Below are 14,118 nucleotides of genomic sequence, written 5' to 3' on the forward strand. Positions count from 1 at the left end.
AACAATCTTAGATGAAGATCTCTGATAGGTAACCAGTGGATCTGGGCAGTAAAAACAAATTATAAACAAAATCTAAGAGGCAAAAAGGAAAAAATTGGAGTTTTCTCAACTTTTGACAGGGTACGCAGGCAGCCTGTTTGCACAGGTGCGGCCACGCTCTGTGTACAAAGCTACAGTGGGTACAGGTACGCACTGTGCTTAACACAGAGGGTGCGTACTGCTCTCAAAACCAAGAAAAATAAAAACTAACTTAACCCTAAGCTATTCCACCCAAATTCACAGTCAAACAGTCAAAAACCAGAAAGAAATCGAATTTCTCAAATCAAAGTATCAATCAAAAGAGAAATCAATCAAATCCATGGATTCCCCAGCAGAGTCGCCATTTTGTCATGTGGAAAGAGTCAATTTTGTAGACAAAACCGACCTCCCTAGAAGCTAAGGCTTTCTAGTGACAAACAAAACAATCAAGCACTATCCTTCCCTAAATATGCATTTAAAATACAAGAAACCAGGTGTTTAAAGCATACCTTTAGTCCAACGCTGTTTGTAGCAGCCAAGCCTCTCTGATCCAAATGAGCTCCTCCTTCTCTTTGAAACCTGCATTCACTAACAAGCAAACGATTACATAGCACCTGAATAACTCATATAATAAAACATATTCATCATAAAGACCAAGGAGTATATGAAACAAATTATAAAGAACAACTTGTTGAGAAGAATGAACTTAATTGTATTAATTGGAAACAAAAGAAACCTTACAACCAGTGCCTTGGTGTTGTGCAGGTCCCTCCCAGGGTCCAGCAAGAGTTCTCCTTTACTTTGATCAGCTGACCCACTTCCAAATGAAGCTAATAAAGGATGGGAATCTCTCCTCTCAAGCTCTATAAGGGAGTCCTAATTTCAGTAGCATCTACCCTTAGGAATGTTCAGCTTTCAACCTCCCCTCCCTCTGGCCCAATGCCTGTATTTATAATACTTTGGAGGAAGTTAATCAGGTCCACCATGAATGGGATAAGCCCCTCTTTCAATGGGATAGCTCCCTTCTTCATGGGATAAGTTCCTCTTTCTTTGGGATGCATGAACCATCTGGAGGTGCTCAATACACGTCAAACCATCTTCTAGAATGCTCTAGAATCGACCACAAGTAACTTTTTTGAAGTAAAACTCTTGCCTTTTGACCTTTACAGGAGTACGCACCCACCCCTTTACAGAAAGAGCGTACAAGTACGCAGGTATTGTGAACTTGAGGTGCGTACACGCAGGTAAGGTTAAGAGAAACTGCGTAACCAGAGTTATATTGATTTTTAAGGACTTTCTCTCTTTCTTGGAGTTTGACATGAAGAGCAGAGGTATAAGACTTGCCAAGGAGGATAGTATGACAGTTGATGGAGCCATACTAACTGCAAATAGTCATGGTGACAAATTTTAGTGTAACAATTACTATCAGAGCCGCATTCCTTTAGGAATAGCTTAATCACTAGAAGGTATATCAAAGGGAAACCATGGTTAATGAAGTTTAGCTAATAGTAGAGGGAGTTCCATTTTTAAATGGATCAGACTATGATCTTTGGAAGGTTAAAATGGTAACCTATTTAATGGCCTTGGATGGTGATATGTGTCTCTCTGTATTGAATGGAGAAAAGAGTGAGTAGAATGAAGAAGCTTGTAAGATTATCATAAAGGGGTTATCTAAGACAAATGTTGATAAAGTGAGGAATTGTGAGTCAGCAAAGGGAGTGTAGGACAGACTGCAATGTCTGTATGGTGGAGATAGCCATGTAGCTCAATAAAAGGTTGAGAAGCCCTACTACTCTAGCAATGAACGAGAACATGGAGAAGTTGTTGCTCATCATACTAGTGTTGACGATGAAGATGTCTGAGAGGAGAGACCATGTTGCTCAGGAGGTATGTTATTGCTTTGTGATAAATGTAAAGAAATAGGTCATTCATTATCTATATGTTCATGTGAATCACTTGAAGAGAGAGAGAGCCATGCATCTAGTAGTTTTAATGAAGATATACCCATCTTAGTATCAATAGAAAATAAGGGATCCTCTGAAGGAGAAGAGAGTATATCCCATGGAGATAATAGGGGTATCACTGAAATTTATGAAGAAGGGATAAACCTTAGACCTTTGGAAGAATCCATGGACAGATAGATGGGCTTATATCTTTGTGGAAACTCAGCTAACACCTCTCATAGTGAAGAAAAGGATTTAAATGAAAGGATATTTTTTAGAAATAGGTTGATCTCATCTCTAAAAGAGATCAATTACCTATCAGAGGAAAATCTCAAGTGGGAGGAGAAACTAAAAATCTATGAGCTTGAGAATGAGAAGTTGAGCAAAACAATATTTGAACTAAATTCTCAACAAGAAGAGGCTAGCATATTGACTAGGATGTTAACCAATCAGCTAGGTGAGAAGGAAGCTTAATGTGGGAGACTACAAAATGAGGTGGGCTCATTGATACATGACATAGAAAAGTCAAATATGCTCTTTTTCCACTGCACCATACCACTATTCATAACCTAAATTCCTATACCTCTACACTCATTTCATACCATAATTCCTCAACTTGCTGCCAAATCAAATATTACACCTTGTGGTTGATTATCATTAGTTTTATTAGACTTTATATGATTAAATATGTTTTTTTCATGATTTACTAATGATGGTTTTTGCTAATTTCATTTTCCGCAGTGTTCCATTGTTGAAATTCTTCACAAGACAATTAAACTAGTTGCTATAGGTTGAGTACGAAATAAATTCCTATAGGTGAAAATATGAAATTTGTGATCAAATGGGGAATAATATTGAGACTAGAACAAACGGGTTTTTTTCAGATTACCCTCATTCAGGTATCCCAAAAACCATTTCGCAAAATTTGGCATTATGAGGAAGTCATGATCAGGGGAAACTTAATTACATAAACAATGTCGAATTCAGGATTTGACTATTTTCGACCATAGCCACGTGGAGAGCCACGATTTGATAAGTTCATTTGTGCTTAAAAAGGAAACATTTCCTCCCTCCATAGAATGATCAAGATGAAACCAACCATCATTCATTTGAAGACTCTCCAGAAGATTGTATATGGTTTTGTTTTCATTTGGTTGTGCTTTGTTTTTTATCGGTCGCACCTTATAAGAGCCAATGCTCTCTGCATGAATAGGGGGTGATGGTAGAGCCAGAGGGCAGTAATAGGAGAAACAATAGTAGAAGAACTGTGATGTAATTCTATTTATGATCGAAGCTTTGATGTATTTTCTATGAACCATTAATACATAAGTTTGATTCTGCATTTAAATTTTGTAAGTGCTAATGTGTTTTGATCTTAAAGAAGTATTGTGTTAAAATAGACTTTCTCTGGAAGTGGTAAGGGCCCACCACTGCCTGGAATCAAATCTTATAAATTCCATAGGTTATAGGAAGCATCATTAATTAGGATCTAGGCATAACGGATTTTTCTTTGAAATCGATTGTTAATTAAATCTTAGGATTTCCATTCTGTACCTAAGTTGTATTCTATTTTCTTTGAATATAAATAGATACTTCACCTCCAAATCATTGCAAGCTAAATGAATTGTATTGATCAACAATTTTAAAAAATGAAACAACCCTTTTTTTAAGCTTATGATTCAAATTTTAAACGTGCTTTTCAATTGGATAAACAAAGAGATCAATAACTATGTTTTCAAATCTAAATTAAAATTGATATATCAGTGATTTTTTACCTTATTCATTTAATGCAATTTCTTGTAACACTGTGTCTTGACAGTCAAGTATTTGAAAGAAATGCAACGAGACCATTAAATGATTGTTAAGAGTTGTAGATTAGTTTTGAGAAGCATTATATTGTAATTAGTTAATGTGTTCATGTTTGAGTATTTTCTTTAATTTCATTAAAGAAGTTTAAGGATAGGATAGTTTATTATTTTGCAGTCCCTTAGATATAAAGCATGTCAATTTAATCTTAATTATTTAAATTCTTATTGCAGAGTGATGTTGGGAAGACTGAAAGGTTAAAGTTTGAATTCTTATTGATTTGTGTGATCTCGGGAATTAGATCAATTGCAATCTTGTTTGAATTATTGCCTTAGTTTAACATCGTTTGAGTGAAAGTGATTTTTGTTGGATTGAGATTTAGTATGAGCTTTATGTTATTTTGAGTTTGTCTTGATTGATTCAAGATTTATGTTTTTAGATTAAATAGATATTATTATTTATATTGATATTTCCATTTAGATTAAAATCGTTTGAATGGTAATTTGTGTCGCTTGGGTTATGATTAATATTTCTTAAATGTTGATTAGAATTAATTTCATTTGAACAATGATTAGAATTGCTTTAACAGTGATTTTTATTGCTTGAGCATGTTTTTATCAATGGATTAGTTTCAAATTAGGAATAGGGATTTTGTACTTAATTTAGGAATAGATTTCAGATTTCATGATGTTAGTTTAGATTAGATGATTTGATCCTGCGTCACCTGCGCATGTGCCTCGAAGCTTATGAGTCTCGATTTGATGATGTAATGTTGGAATTATAACACATATAATTTCCCAAAAAAATTTGGCATTGTTTCCAAGGAGGTGCTAAAGGGATTACAACATAGTCTCTTTCTCAAGTTTTCAGTGTGATCTTAGTTGCATGGAAACTAAAGGGCAGAGAAGACGGTAAGACATGAGTGAAGAGCCATGTATCTACTTTGGTTTGTGGTTGCTCCAATTTTTTATTGTCCAATTAAGTAAGGAGTTCAAATTTGGTAATTTTTTATTGGAATTAGTAGTTTTTATTCTTTTATATTAAAATTCAAGCTCTTTAAAGAAAAAAAAAAATTGGGGTGTTGTAAGAACCCCTTTGTATTAATCCATGTTGCGAGATAGGGGTCATCAACCAACAGGAGAAATTCAAGAATGATTGAGAGCTTGAAGAATTTTCCTCAAAGCACTTTCTCAAATATTAGCAGTAGCTAGGATATCTGATTCTCAGGAAGTGTTCAACCTGAACACATTCAAGAAACTATTTATCTCTCGACAACCAAAAAAGGATTTGAAAGTGTCCCTTGATTCCTCTTGCCTATCTACCAAGAAGGTTGATTAATCATCTACCAAATATGATGGGGATAATCCTACTAAAACTGAGATCAAGGAACTTTCACCATGCCCATTAGTAAGCCTTGCATGCATTCCGAAGACCAATTATCCAAGTTTCCCTAGGATCACTGAGGAGGACTTTTGGAGTGGTCCAAATGAAGAAATGGCCTAATACCACCAGGATTACATCATCATTGGTTCTAGATCATAATCCAGTCAAAGTACCACTCTCATCTTGAAGTACTCTTCGTATCACATCTTTCAAATTCATCGATTTTTCATGCTCATGTATATTCTAAATTTTACATGTTAAATCTGAGCATGAATATATCCTTGTACTTAATCCATACATGGCTTCATTGGAAGTTATCTTTCACTTGAAGGAGGAAATATTTTCTCTAGTATAGTAAGAAATTTAGTATTGTAAATAAACAAATGAAAATATTAAAGAGAAAAATAATTCCTTTTGTGAAAACCAGCTTGTCTAGCACAATTGGGAAGGGAATTTGCTTGAAAACCAGGTAATTGGTAGGAAAGGTTCCCAATAAAGTTTGTAAATTTGTATGAGTTATTAAAATAATGCATCTTTCAAGTCATTATGTCTTTTACTCATGTTGGTTGATGTGGGATCCCTTAAGGCCCACCTGCGAGCAAGCCTTGTCCCATCGACATCAACACATTACCCAGGATCAAGGTTAGGGTTAGATAAGGTACCTAGGAGCCTGCATGCCTTAATGGCAGGTGTCCTTGTCATCTACTAAGGAAATACATCAATGTTTCTTGGTGGATTAATTCTGTAGTCCATTTCACTTCGACAAATCCATTCATGGCTAGTAGAATGTACCTAGTGCCTTGAATCCCATTGACATCAAAGGTGGGATATCTCGCATTGGTTAATGACATCCTTAATGGTTAATAATCCAATGATTCTTTCTTATGTTCAAGATCAACACCATTTATGCACATATGCAATATTGCACACGAGTGTGTAGCAGTTGGAGACTATATGGTTTTGTGATCTCAACATAGGTTTGCAGCAGTCTGTATTTTTGTATGAGCATTTCCATTTTCATTTGTAGCAGTAGTCAATTTTCCTCAATTGTTTGGGGACATACAACTCCTCTGGCACGGGGGAGAAGGGGACCTTGATTTTAGCCCTCATCTCAACTTCCTTTAGCAGATTCAAATCAAACTCCATTGCAGCTCTATTTCTTCTTCAATAGGTCAGACCAGTAGTCACATTAGCTCCAGTCATTCCATCCTCCACTTCATCTTGTAGCATCGAGTGCATCAACAAAAAATGTAAAACTTCAGGTAAATTTGGCTTAAGATTCTGTAATTCATTATAAGGTTTAGGAAAATTAATGATTCACCACTTCTCATTCAATGCATTTCATATTTCATAAATCATTATCCTTCTATTTGCCTTCCATTCACCACTCATAATAAAAAGACTTATGCTCTAATTACAAGAACATGTTAGAAGAAAAATCCTTATGGTGCATTAATAAAAGCAATCTCTATAGTGTCTTCTCCTTCCATGATAACAAGCATTCTATTCGTAGGATGAAGTCACTCTTGTCGTAAAATGATAATGAAAACCACCTACAAGCATCGGCCTTGTGATCAAAAAGTATGTAAGCACCCATTCACATACTTATCATCTCCATCACCACCTCATTTAATCCATCATCTCTTCCTCATCCATCCATTTCTTGTCCTGAATTTGTATTGCTCAGTGAACTATTATGATATGTTAATGTGAAGAGTGTTGCTCCACAAGAACCAACACCTCCTAATATTCAAGCAATGTTGCTCCATAAGAACCAACATCTACAAGACAATGTTAAGAATATGTCAATTAGCAAGGGATTTGTTTGCATGAGTACATGAAAATCCATAGGCATGGGGGGATGTTGAGCCTCAAATATGCCCATTTTTCCACTACACCATACCACTATTCATAACCTAAATTCCTATACTTTTACACTCATTTCGTACCATAATTCCTCAACCTTCTTCCAAATTACATCTTACACTTTGTGGTTGATTGTCATTATTTTTATTATCCTTTCTATGATTAGATATGATTTTTTTCTGATTTACTAGTGAAATTTTTTGCTAAGTTCACTTGTTGCAGGATTCCATTGTCGAAATTCTTCACAAGAAAATTAAACTAGTTTCTTTAGGTTGAGTACGGAATAAATTCCTGTAGGTGAAAATATGACATTTGTGATCAAATGGGGAATAATATTGAGATTCTAACATGTAGGCTTTGTTCAAAGTATCCTCATTCAGGTAACCCAGAAACCATTTGGAAACATTCTTCATTATGAGGAATTTATGATTAGGGAAATCTTAAGTACAAAAACAATGTCAAATTTAGGATTTGACTATTTTCGGCCATATCCATGTTGAGAAACACGATTTGATAAGTTTATTTGTTCTTAATAGGGAAATGGTTCCTCCCTCCACACAATGATCAAGATGAACCCAACCATCATCCATTTGAAGACTCTCCAAAAGATTGTATATGGTTTTGTTTTCATTTGGTTGTGCTTTGTTTTTTATCTGCCGCACCTTATAAGAGCCAATGTTCTCTTCATGAATAGGGGGTGGTGGTAAGAGTAGGAGGGAAGCAATAGGAGCAGCAACAATAGAAAACTGTGATGTAATTCTATTTACGATGTAAGCTTTGATGTATTTTCTTTGAACCATTAATACATAAGTTTGATTCTGCATTTAAATTTTGTAAGTGCTAATGTGTTTTGATCTTTAAAGCGGTATTGTGTTAAAATAGACTTGCTCTAGGAGTGGCAAGGGCCCATCATCACCGGGAAGCAAGTCCTGTAAATTTCATAGGTTATTGGTAGCATGATCAATTAGGATCTAGGCATAAAGGATTTTTTTTTTGAAAGCGATTGTTAATTAAACCTTAGAATTTCCATTCTGTACCTAAGTTGTACTATGTTTTCTTTGAAGATAAATAGATACCTCACCTCCAACTCGTTTCAAGCTAAACGAATTATCCTGATCAACAATTTTATCACGTGAATAAACCTTTTGTTACAGTCTTATTATTTGGAGTTTAAACATGCTTTTCGATTGGATAAATAATGAGATCAATAACTATGTTTTCGAATCTAAATTACAATTGATATATCAACAATTTTGTACCTTACTAATTTAATGCAATTTCCTGTAACATTGTGTCTTGGCAGTCAAGTATTTGAAAGAAATGCAACGAGACCATTAAATCATTGTTTGGAGTTGTAGTTTAGTTTTGATATGCATTATAATTGTAATTAGTTAATGCATTCATGTTTGAGTATTTTCTTGAATTTGATTAAAGAATTTTAAGGATAGGATAGTTTCTTATTTTGTAGTCCCTTAGATATGAAGCATGTCAATTTAATCTTGATTATTTAAATTCTTATTGCAGAGTGAATTGGGAAAATCGAAATTTTAAAGTTTGAATGCTTATTGATTTGTGTGATCTCGGGAATTAGATCAGTCGTAATATTGTTTGAATTATTGCCTTAGTTTAACATTGTTTGAGTGAAAGTGAATTTTGTTGGATTGAGATTTAACATAAGCTTGGTGTAATCTTGAGTTTGTCTCGATTGATTCAAGATTTATGTTTTTAGATTAAATAGATCATATTATTTATATTTATATTTCCATCTAGATTAAAATCATTTGAATGGTAATTTGTATCGCTTGGGTTATGATTAATATTTCTTAAATGTAGATTAGAGTTAATTTTGATTGAACAATGATTAGAATTGCTTTAATAGTGATTGGTATTTCATGAGCATGATTTTATCCATGGATTAGTTTCAAATTAGGAATAGGAATTATGTACTTAATTTAGGAATAGATTTCAGATTTCATGATGTTAGTTTAGATTAGATGCTTTGATCTTGTTTTACTTGTGCATGTGCCTCGAAGCTTATGAGTCTCGGCTTGATGATTTAATGTTGAAATTATAACACATATAATTTCCCAAAAAAAATTGGCATTGTTTCTGGGGTGGTGCTAAAGGGATTAGAGCATAGTCTCTTTCACAAGTTTTCAGTGTGATCTTAGTTGCAGGGCAACTAGAGGGTAGAGAGGATGATAAGACATGAGTGAGGAGCCATGCATCCGCTTTGTTTTGCGGTCGCTCCAATTTTTGATTGTCCAATTAAGTAAGGAGTTAAAATTTGGTATTTTTTTATTACAATTAGTCATTTTTATTCTTTTAGATTAAAATTCAAGCTCTTTAAAGAAAAAAAAATTGGGGTGTTGTAAGAACCCCTTTGTACTAATCCATGTTGCGAGATAGGGATCATCAACCAATGGGAGAAATTCAAGAATGATAGAGAGTTTGAAGAATTTTCCTCAAGGGAATTTGCTTGAAAACCAGGTAATTGGCAGGCAATGTTCCCAATAAAGTTTGTAAATTTTTACAAGTTATTAAAATCATGTATCTTTCAAGTCATTATGTATTGTACTCATGTTGGTTGATGTGGGATCCCTTAAGGCCCACCAGCCAACAAGCCTTATCCCATCGACATCAACACATTATCTGGGATCAAGGTTAGGGTTAGATAAGGTACCTAGGAGCCTGCATGCCTTAATGGCAGGTGTCCTTCTCATCTACTAAGGAAATACAACAATTTTTCTTTGTGGATGAATTTTACAGTCTATTTCACTTGGACAAATCCATTCATGGCTAGTAGAATGTACCTAGTGCCTTGATTCCATCAAATATGGGATATCTCACATTGGTTAATGACATCCTCAATGGTCGATAATCCAATGATTCTTGCTTATGTTTGACATCAACACCATTTATTCACATGTGCAATATTGCATACGAGTGTGTAGCGATTGGAGACTATATGGTTTTGTGATCTCAACACAGGTTTGTAGCAATTTGGATAGTTGTATCAGCATTTCCATTTTCATTTGTAGCAACAGCCACCTTTCCTCAGTTGTTTGGGGACATACTACTCTTCAAGCATGGGGGAGAAGGGGTCCTTTAGTTTAGCCCCCATCTCAACTTCCTTCAACAGATTCAAATCAACCTCCATTGCAGCTCTACCTCTTCTTCAACATGTCAGTGCGGCAGTCACATCAGCTCTAGCCATTCTATCCTCCACTTCATCTTGCAGCACTGAGTACATCAACAACAAACGTAAAACTTGAGGTAAATTTTGCTTAATATTCTCTATTTCATTATAAGGTTTAGGAAAACTAATGATTCACCACTTCTCATTCCATGCATTTCTTATTTCATAAATGATTATCCTTCTATTTTCCTTCCATTCACCACTCATAATAAAAATACTTATGCTCTGATTACAAGACCATGTTAAAAGAAAAATCCTTATGGTGCATTAATAAAGGCAGTCTCTATCGTGTCTTTTCCTTCCATGATAACAAGTATTATATTCATAGGATGAAGTCATTCCTGTCGTAAAATGATAACGGAAACCACCCACAAGCATCAGCCTTGTGATCACAGAGTATGCAAGCACCCATTCACATACTTATCATCTCCATCACCACCTCATTTCATCTATAATCTCTTCCTCATCCACCCATTTCTTGTCTTCAATTTCTATTGCTCAGTAAACTATTATGATATGTTAATGTGAAGAGTGTTGCTCCATAAGAACCAACATCTACAAGACAATGTTAAGAATATGTCAATAAGCAAGGGATTTTTTTGCATGAGGAAATGCAAATCCACAGGCATGGGGGGATGTTGGGCCTCAAATATTCCCATTTTTCCACTGCGCCATACCATTATTCATAACCTAAATTCCTATACTTCTACACTCATTGCATACCATAATTCCTCAACTTGCTGCCAAATTACATCTTACACCTTGTGGTTGATTATCATTATTTTTCTTAGCCTTTATATAATTAGATATGATTCTTTCATGATTTACTAATGAAATGTTTTGCTAAGTTCATTTGCCACAGGATTCCATTACCAAAATTCTTCACAAGACAATTAAACTAGTTGCTTTAGGTTGAGTACGAAATAAATTCCTATAGGTTGAAATATGAAATTTGTGATAATATTGAGATTCTTACTTGCGGGTTTTATTCAAAATACCCTCATTCAGGTAACCCAGAAACCATTTGGAAACTTTTTGTATTATGAGGAATTTATGATTAGGGGAATCTTAAGTACAGAAACAATGCTGAATTTGAGATTTGACTATTTTTTGCCATAGCCACATTGAGAACTACGATTTGATAAGTTTATTTTTTCTTAACAAGGAAATGGTTCCTCCCTCCATGCAATGATCGGGATGAACCCAATAATCATCCATTTGAAGACACTCCAGAAGATTATATACGGTTTTGTTTTCTTTTGGTTGTGATTTATTTTTTATCGGCCACACCTCATAAGAGCCAATGTTCTCTGCATGAACAGGGGGTGGTGGAAGAGTAGGAGGGAAGCAATAGGAGCAGAAATAGTAGAAGAATTGTGATGTAATTCTATTTATGATGGAAGCTTTGATGTAAGTGCTAATGCATTTTGATCTTAAAAGTGGTATTGTGTTGAAATAGACTTCCTCCAGGAGTGGCAAGGGCCCACCACCACCTAGAAGAAAGTCATGTAAATTCCATAGGTTATAACAACATGATTAATTAGGATCTAGGAATAAAGGATTTTTCTTTGAAAGCAATTGTTAATTAAACCTTAGAATTTCCATTTTGTACCTAAGTTGTACTATGCTTTCTTTGAAGATAAATAGATATTTCACCTCCAACTCGTTGCAAGCTAAACGAATTGCCTTGATCAACAATTTTATCACATGAATAAACCTTTTGTTACATACTTATTATTTGGAGTTTAAAAGTGCTTTTCAATTGGATAAATAAAGAGATCAATAACTGTGTTTTCAAATCTAAATTAAAATTGATATATCAACAATTTTGTACTTTACCGATTTAATGCAATTTCCTGTAACATTGTGTCTTGGCTGTCAAGTATTTGAAAGAAGTGCAACGAGACCATTAAATCACTGTTTGGAGTTGTAGTTTAGTTTTGAGATGCATTATAATTGTAATTAGTTAATGCATTCATGTTTGAGTATTTTCTTGAATTTGATTAAAGAAGTTTAAGGATAGGATAGTTTCTTATTTTGTAGTCCCTTAGATCTAAAGCATGTCAATGTAATATTGATTATTTAAATTATTATTGTATAGTGATGTTGGGAAGATTGAAATTTTAAAGTTTGAATGCTTATTGATTTGTGTGATCCCGGAAATTAGATCAGTTGCAATTTTGTTTGAATTATTGCCTTAGTTTAACATCGTTTGAGTGAAATTGAATTTTGTTGGATTGAGATTTAGCATAAGCTTGATATTATCTTGAGTTTGTCTCATTTGATTCAAGATTCAGGTTCATAGATTAAATAGATCTGATTATTTAGATTGAGATTTCCATTTAGATTAAAATCGTTTGAATGGTAATTTTTGTCGCTTAGGTTATGATTAATATTTCTTAAATGTTGATTAGAGTTAATTTTGTTTGAACGATGATTAGAATTTCTTTAACAGTGATTGGTATTGCTTGAGCATATTTTTATCAATGGATTTGGTTGAAATTAGGAATAGGAATTTTGTACTTAATTTAGGAATAGATTTCAGATTCGATGACGTTAGTTTAGATTAGATGCTTTGATCCTGTGTTACCTTCACTTGTGCCTTGAATTTTATGAGTCCCGGACTAATGACTTAACATTGGAACTATAACACATATAATTTCCTGAACAAGAAGCTTGGGGGGAGCAAGAAAGTCTTGGATGAGATGCTTGGAAAGAAAATATCCCCTCTCATCAAGGTTGGTTTGGGTTTCAAGGAAAACCCCATCTCCAATAATGTGAAGGCTGAAGGGTCAAATTCCCATGTAAAGGGAGTTCAATATTCCAACAACAAAAGATACAAAAACCTTGTTGGATAGCAGCAGCAACATGGAAAGTAGAAGCGACGCAACAAGAGAAGGAAAGGTTGAAGCAATAGGCTAAGAAGTAGCAACCAATAGTGTAGCAGAAGAGGGCTAGGAAGTTGCAAGAAAGAGTGTGTGGTAACAATTCAAGTTGTCATGGAAGGAATAAGAAGAGCCAGCAGAGGACCCTTCCTTCTCAATGATAGAGCCTTGAAAGAAAAGGTAACCTCTATCAACATAAGTCTTTTATGGGTATTGTTTTCCTTACAATAATCTTCAATGTAAAGCCATAAACTGTACATGGCATGCAAGGAAACAATATGTGTTGTGTAGCAGCAACCCAAGAATGCATGAAAAGGATATGAGAAGGCATGTTGGTCACAATAGGAGTTATGAAAAAATCGTTTTCAAAAAGAGTAACTCCTCTACCTTGGTCTTAAGCCATGTTAAATGCTACAACTATGGAAATATTGGGCACAAGAGAACTAGCTACAGAAATGAGAAGAAATGGCATGATTCTTAGCATATGCATGTGAATGCAGCAACTTGGGATTTAAAGACAAGGAGAAAGAATGGAGTTGAGAAATACAGACTTGTCTTCAGTGCTCTATGTCAAAAGAGAAAGATGAAAACAAGAGAAAGAAATCAAAAGAATGATCCTCCTACTCTTGTAGTAGACCCAACTGTAAGGCGAATGAGCATCAAGAGGATTTGGGTGAATAAAGAGGAGTTGAACGAAATGTTTCCTCTTTCCATTTACAACAGAGAAGAAGCCCAAATATGGGAAAAGAAGATGTTGGAGAGTAATGTTTCTGTTAGGAACTAACCATTGAAGGTCTAGAAGAAGGAGGATGATATGCTCAGGGGGAGTAGATCCTCTATTTCTCTTTAGTGAAATAAGAGAATGGCCTCAAGGGAGGCCGAATAAGTCAGATGCAGGAAGCCAAAAGGAATAAACAGAAAGGTGCATCTCATTTCGAAAGCATGGTTGTGTTTTCTTGTTGATTACACGAATAAAATGGTTTATTTTGAATGTATCAACATTGAAAAGGAGTGCAAC

The sequence above is a fragment of the Pinus tabuliformis genome, chromosome 5_2 (assembly GCF_031772625.1).
Source record: "Pinus tabuliformis cultivar Carrire ecotype Pingquan chromosome 5_2, CPIR1, whole genome shotgun sequence".
NCBI classification, from domain to species: Eukaryota; Viridiplantae; Streptophyta; class Pinopsida; order Pinales; family Pinaceae; genus Pinus; species Pinus tabuliformis.